Raw genomic sequence first — 7,500 nt, forward strand, 5'->3', positions numbered from 1 at the left:
TGGAGGGAAGGAAGAGGAGGAGGAAGAGGAAGAAGAGGAGGAATAGGAGGAGGAGTATTAAGATGAGAGGAGAATGAGGAAGAGGAGGACGAAGAATATAGAAAAGTGAAGAGGAACAAGAAAGAAAAAGAGGAGAAAGAAGGAAAAAAGAGGAAAATGAAGAAGAGTAGGAAGAAGATAATAGGATAAGGAAGAGGAAGAAGAAAATAGAAAAAGAAAGAAGAGATTTATGAAGAGGAGAGGAAAATGAGGAGGAGGAGGAGGAAGAATAAAAACGAAGAAAGGAAATGAGGAAAAAGAGAAAGAAGAAAAAGAAAAGAAGGAAAGACGAAAGAAAAAAGAAACAACTAAGAAATAGAAGAAGGAGGGAGGATGGAGAACAAGGAAGAGGAGGAGGAAGACGATGAAGAGGAAGAAAAGGAGGAGGAGAAGGAGGAGGAGGCCTGGAGGGAAGTGAAGTAGGAAGGGAGGTATCCGTAGATTCTTACCTGAGGGAGGAGGAGAAGGAGGAGGAGGGGGGGAGGGGGGCATTCACCTGTTAAGAGAGAGAGGGACACACCTGAGCGAGGGAGGAGGAGGAGGAAGAGGAAGAGGAGGAGGAGGAGGAGGAGGAGGAAGAGGAGGAGGAGGAGGAGAAGGAGGAGGTCACCGTCTTACCTGTCCGTGGTGTTTACCTGAGGGAGAGAGAGAGAGAGAGAGAGAGAGAGAGAGAGAGAGAGAGAGAGAGAGAGACTCTCTCTCTCTTTCTTGCACAACTCCCTGTAGCCTCCAGGGAGCAGGGTATACTGGGGGAGGGGTAGAGGGAGGGAGAGGGAGGGGGGCAGGTGTGTGTGTGTGTGTGTGTTGGTTTTAAAGCCCATCTGACCCTGTTTAGAGAGAGAGAGAGAGAGAGAGAGAGAGAGAGAGAGAGAGAGAGAGAGAGAGAGAGAGAGAGAGAGAGAGAGAGAGAGAGACTGTACGGCCTGCCTCATATATTATTACACACACACACACACACACACACACACACACACACACACACACACACACACACACACACACACTATCCCTTCTACAACCCTATTATCATCATCATCATCATCATCATTACCATTATTATTATTATTATTATTATTATTATTATTATTATTTCAAAGAGTCAGACAACTATCACCTTATAATTATCCTCCTCCTCCTCCTCCTCCTCCTCCTCCTCATTTCATATTAATATCTGTGGTCGCTAATTTATGAATCTGCTAATTGCTCTCGGCCAATTAGTGAGGCGCTGGCGAGGTGTCAAAAAGGTGAATATTGAAGGGAATTTATTTTGGCGGCGAGGACAGATGTGGAGGAGGAGGAGGAGGAAGAGGAGGAGGAGGAAGAGGAGGAGGAGGCTGTGATTGAATGAGAGGTTGAATGTTGTAGCAGAGTGAGTGGCCTGATAGAGAGAGAGAGAGAGAGAGAGAGAGAGAGAGAGAGAGAGAGAGAGAGAGAGAGAGAGAATTAGAGTTATGGGGAGAAATTGATTTACAACTCACTTCCTCCCTCCCTCCATCCTCCTCCTCCTCCTCCACCTCCTCCTCCTCCTCCTCCTCCTGCTACTTCCCTTCAAAGCCTAGTCGCTCCTCCTTAAAACAGTAAGGCAGGAGAGAGAGAGAGAGAGAGAGAGAGAGAGAGAGAGAGAGAGAGAGAGAGAGAGAGAGAGAGAGAGAGAGAGAGAGAGAGAGAGAGAGAGAGAGAGAGAGAGAGAGGCATAAGATGGTGTAAGCTGATTATTGCCGGAGGAAGAGGAGGAAGAGGAGGAGGAGGAGGAGGAGGAAGAGGTGGAGGAGGAGGAGGAGGACACCAGTAGAAGTGTTAGTCCTTAGCGTGGAAGGACAGGTTAGAAGACTCGCCCCCACTTTTCCTCCCCATCCCCCGTTTCCTCCCCACCCACCCCTTTCCTCCCCACCCCTCTCCTCCCCACCCCCCTTCATCTCCCACAACCCCCCTTCACTTCTCCCTCTTCCCCTCACCTCCTTCCCACCCACCTCCCCCCCTCATTCCACTTCTCCTCCCCACTCACCTTCCTCCCCATCCTTTCCTCCCAACACCTTTCTCCCCTCTCTTTCCCCCTCTCCTCCCCACTCACGTTTCCCCATCTCCCCTCCACCTATTTCTTATCTCCCCACTCCCCACTTCCTCCCCACCTCCCCTACACCCCCCATTTCTCCTTTCACCAACCTCCTCTCCCCACCCACTTCTCCCTTTTCCTTCCCTTCACTCAGCTTCCTCCCCATCTCCCCTCCCCTTCACCCACTTTTCCTCCCCACTCACATCTCCTCCCCACCCACCTTCCCCCCTACCTATTTTTCCACCCCTTCCCCTCCCCCTCAACACCATGTACATTATAGAAAACGGGGGGTGGTAATGGTACACTTAAGTAGATAAAAGGAACATAGAATAGAAAAATAGAGGAAAAAATTAGAAAGCGAAAGATAATAGATAGAAGAGGAAATAAAGGAGGATAAACGATAAGAGAGAAGATAGAGAAGATTGAAGAGAATGAGAGAAGAGGAGGATAAAAAAAGAAAATAGAAGATGGTAGATAGGAGATAATGAGAAGATACGAAAGAGGAATAGGAGAAAGAAGATGAAGAATAGGAAATACAAGATAGAAGATAGGAAGTAGAAGATAAGAGGTAAAAGGTGAGGATAGGAAGCAACACGAGGAACCTTATAGAAAAGAGGACATGGAAAAATTGCAATAAAGAGGAGAATAAGAGGAAACTACAATACCTGCCAATAAATAATAAGAGAGAGAGAATAAAGAGGAATAGAGAAAGGGAGGAATAAAGGAGGAGGGAAGAAAGAGAAAATGAGATAAAGAGGAATGAAAGAGAAAATGAGAAATAAAGAGGAATTAAAGGGAAAATGAGATAAATAAAGAGGAGTAAAAGGGAAAATGAGAGAAATAAAGAGGAATAAAGAGGAATTAAAGGGAAAATGAGATAAATGAAGAGGAACAAAAGAGAAAATAAAATAAATAAAGAGGAATAAAGAGATAGAAATAAATATGAGGAAACCGGATATCAGAGAGAGAGAGAGAGAGAGAGAGAGAGAGAGAGAGAGAGAGAGAGAGAGAGAGAGAGAGAGAGAGAGAGAGAGAGAGAGAGAGTAAAACCTCGCATCTAGATCACTAACAAGCCTCCTCCAAACTCTAATTTTCACCCACTCGTGGAGGAGGAGGAGGAGGAGGAGGAGGAGGGACTGGAAAGGGAAAATGCACAGTTGAAAGTGAAAGGACAGGTAGGCGGAGGAGGAGGAGGAGGGGAAGGAGGAGGAGGAGGAGGAGGAGATAAAATGTATCGGAGGAAGAGGAGGTGGAGGAAAGTGTGGAGGGAAATGAAGAGGAAGAAGCTGAGTAGGAGATACAGTGAGAGAAAGTGGAGGAAGAGGAAGAGGAGGAGGAGAGAAGGGTGAATAAAGAGGAAGAAGAGGAAAACAAAGAGGACGGAAAATACTGAAAGGGAAAATAAAGAGAGAGAGAGAGAGAGAGAGAGAGAGAGATAGAGAGAGAGAGAGAGAGAGAGAGAGAGAGAGAGAGAGAGAGAGAGAGAGAGAGAGAGAGAGAGAGAGGAGGAGGAGGATAGAGGAGTAAGCAAGAGGAGGAGGAGGAGGAGGAGGAGGAGGAGGAGGAGGAGGAGGAAGGGAAGGTGGGGAGGAAGATTATTTATTTAAGGAAGGTATAAGAGAGAGAGAGAGAGAGAGAGAGAGAGAGAGAGAGAGAGAGAGAGAGAGAGAGAGAGAGAGAGAGAGAGAGAGAGAGAGAGAGAGAGAGAGAGAGAGAGAGAGAGAGAGAGCGGACAAAATAGGAAGGAATTTGAAAGGGAAAGAAATGGGAGGGAAAGAAAAGGGGAAAAGAAAGGAGGGGAAAGAGATAAAAGGAAAAGAAAGGAAAAAGGAAAATAAGGAAAACAGGAGAAGAAAATGAATGAGGAAGGGAGGAAGGGAAGGAGAAGAAGGAGAAGAGGGAAAAGGAAAAAACAGGAGGAAAAAAATAATGAGGAAGGGAAGGAGAAGAAGAAGGAGGATAAGAGAAAGAAAAGAAAAGAAAAGGAAATGGAAGAAAAGAAAAGTAATGAATTAATGAAGAAAAGGAAAGGAAAGGAGAAGAGAAAAGAAGAGGAAGGAAAGGAGGGAAGGAAAGTGTAGGGAAGAGAGAAGAAAGGGAGTTAGAGAAAAAGGAGGAGGAGGAGGAGGAGGAGGAGGCTGCAGCAATATTATCACCCGTTATCGGACCCCTCTCTCTCTTGTGCATCAATGACTGTATTTGTCTATTAAATCGTTTTCTTCGGTCATGAGAGAGAGAGAGAGAGAGAGAGAGAGAGAGAGAGAGAGAGAGAGAGAGAGAGAGAGAGAGAGAGAGAGAGAGATTAAAAATAAAAAAAGAAAAGATAGAGAGAGAGAGAGAGAGAGAGAGAGAGAGAGAGAGAGAGAGAGAGAGAGAGAGAGAGAGAGAGAGAGAGAGAGAGAGAGAGAGAGAGAGAGAGAGAGAGAGAGAGAGAGAGAGAGATCATTACTCCAGCTTAGGGCTTCGACTTATAGAAGGGCGAGGTTAACAAGGCCTTTCGTTTTACGCAGGTCTTTTGGGAGGCTTGTTAGACGTACACACACACACACACACACATACACACACACACACACACACACACACACAGGTAAACTCAGGTGTACACGGTTTAGTTTACATGGACAGGTGATCGTGTTTTTAAAATTGGACAGGAGAGAGAGAGAGAGAGAGAGAGAGAGAGAGAGAGAGAGAGAGAGAGAGAGAGAGAGAGAGAGAGAGAGAGAGAGAGAGAGAGTTCTATGGTTTCTGTTTTTTCATCTCTTTTTTCCTTCTATTTCCCTCATCATTATCAGTCCTCCTCCTCCTCCTCCTCCTCCTCCTACTACTACTACTACTACTACTACTACTACTACTACTACTACTACTACTACTACCACTACTACCATCATCAAATTCAACATCATTCTCATTCCTCTATATTATTTTTCTCTACCTGTGCAGTCTAATTATTTCGGCCGGCCAGGTGTTTTCGCCCTACCTGTCTTACCTGGCGGCCGGCGCGTCATTAGCGAGTAAGCGTGTTGAGAGTGGCTCCATTAAGGGTAGTAACGGCTTTGATAACGTGTGTGTGTGTGTGTGTGTGTGTGTGTGTGTGTGTGTGTGTGTGTGTGTGTGTGTGTGTGTGTGTGTGTGTTGGCGGGTGAGTGGAGAGGGGGATGGGGATGGAGGAGGGAGGGAGGTGGTCTGTGTTTGTGTGTGTGTGTGTGTGTGTGTGTGTGTGTGTGTGTGTGTGTGTGTGTGTGTATTTGTGTGTTTCCATATTTTTCTTTATTTTTTTGCTTTTTTTCATCTTTTTCCTTCCCCCCTCATCATTTTTTTTTCTTTATCCTCATCTCTCTTCCTCTCCTTCATTCTCTTCTCTCATTTCCTCTAATCTTCTCTTCTCTCCTTTCCACACTTCTCTACTTTCCTTCCCTCTTCTTTCTTCCATTCTCCTCTCCTTCGTTATCTCCTCTTTCCCTCCCCTCTCCTCTTCTTTTCTCCTCTCTCCTCCTCTCCTCTCTTCTTTCCTCTCCTCCCCTCTCCTCTCCTCTTCTTTTCTCCTCTCCTCTCCTCTCCTCTCTTCTTTCCTCTCCTCATCTCTCCTCTCCTCTTCTTTTCTCCTCTCCTCTCCTCTCCTCTCCTCTCTTCTTTCCTCTCCTCCCCTCTCCTCTCCTCTCATTCCATCTCGCTCAGTGCGTGTATGTGTGTATGTGTGTGTGTGTGTGTGTGTGTGTGTGTGTGTGTGTGTGTGTGTGTGTGTGTGTGTGTGTGTGCGTGTGTGTGTGCGTGTGTGTCCACTTCCCTCCATCAGTAAATGAAATACAATGAACACGAAACAGCAATAGCAATAATAATAATAATAATAATAATAATAATAATAATAATAATAATAATAATAATGATAATAATAATAATCTCATCCAGAGAGAGAGAGAGAGAGAGAGAGAGAGAGAGAGAGAGAGAGAGAGAGAGAGAGAGAGAGAGAGAGAGAGAGAGAGAGAGAGAGAGAGAGAGAGAGGAAGGGATGAAGGGAGGGAAAGCCTAAGGGAAGAAAGCTGGAGGGGAAGGGAGGGGAAGGGAAGGGAAGGGAAGGGAGGGGAAGGGAAAAAAAAAAGGTGACAATCAGAGAAATGGCAATGGAAGTTAGAATTTATACAACCCATTAGTATTATTGCTCTCTCTCTCTCTCTCTCTCTCTCTCTCTCCTGCAGGCTTTCTCCTCAATCTCCCTCCTCTCCTCCAAATGGCACTCATCTCCTCTTCCTCCTCCTCCTCCTCCTCCTCCTCCTCCTCCTCCTCCTCCTTTTCCAATACACAACATTTTCCTCTCCTCCATTTTCCTCCCCTCTTCCCTCCCTCCCTCCCTCCGTTCCTCACTCACCTTCATTCACTTTCTATTTCCTTCCTTATTTTCTTTTTTTCCTTCTTCGTCTTCTTTTTCCTCCTCCTCCTCCTCCTCCTCTTTTCTTACAATTCCTGCTTTTCTTTTTTCGGAGTATATATTTTCTTCTCTCCTTCTCTTACCCCTCATCCTCTTGCCCTCCTCCTCCTCCTCCTCCTCCTCCTCCTCTTCCTCTCTTTCCTCTCCCTTTTCTTCCATTTCTCCTCCACACTCCTATTATTCCTCATTTTTCCTGATTATCATTCTTCATAGTGTTATTATTATTATTATTATTATTATTATTATTATTATTATTATTGTTATTATTCATTTTTTCCCTCTTTTCCCTATTTCGAGATTACAAAAATAGTTTTCCATCATTTTATCACATTTTCCTTTTATTTTATTTTATTAAATTTATACATCTATTCAAAATCAGCACACACACACACACACACACACACACACACACACACACACACACACACACACACACACACACACACACACACACACACACACACACACAATCCCCCCTCCCCCTCCTAATCTTTTTTTTCTTTTCTTTTATTGTTTTGACCTTTTTTTTCTCTTCTTTCATCTCCTTTCCTCTCCTTCATTCTCTCCTCTCATTTTTTCTAATCTTCTCTCTACGTGTTAAAAGAATAAGCATCAATGGGGTTCGAATCCGCTCAGAGGAGGGTGACAAAATCGATTCAAGGGTTCGGACACTTCCCATATAAGGAGGATAGGCCTATACGTTTAAATTTGCATTCTTTGGAAACTGGAAGGGCGCCGCGAGGAGACTTGATCGAAGTTTGTAGATGAATGAAAGGGTTAAGAATGAAGATATCGATAAGGTTGAGAGAGAGAGAGAGAGAGAGAGAGAGAGAGAGAGAGAGAGAGAGAGAGAGAGAGAGAGAGAGAGAGAGAGAGAGAGAGAGAGAGAGAGAGAGAGAGAGAGAGAGAGAGAGAGAGAGAGTTACAGAATATAGGGATGGAGGGGAAAGGTTGAAGCTGGGATGGAGAGATGGAATAGGAGAGA

The 7,500-nt window shown here is 45.0% G+C and overlaps 1 protein-coding gene across 8 annotated transcripts in view; it reads left to right on the plus strand.

The window, feature by feature from the left end:
* The window catches only part of LOC126983235 (uncharacterized), a 212,588-nt gene that overhangs the window by 160,168 nt on the left and 44,920 nt on the right, over positions 1-7,500 (plus strand). The gene's annotated exons all lie outside the window — the stretch shown is intronic.

The sequence above is a fragment of the Eriocheir sinensis genome, chromosome 53 (genome assembly GCF_024679095.1).
Source record: "Eriocheir sinensis breed Jianghai 21 chromosome 53, ASM2467909v1, whole genome shotgun sequence".
In the NCBI taxonomy this organism is placed as follows: domain Eukaryota; kingdom Metazoa; phylum Arthropoda; class Malacostraca; order Decapoda; family Varunidae; genus Eriocheir; species Eriocheir sinensis.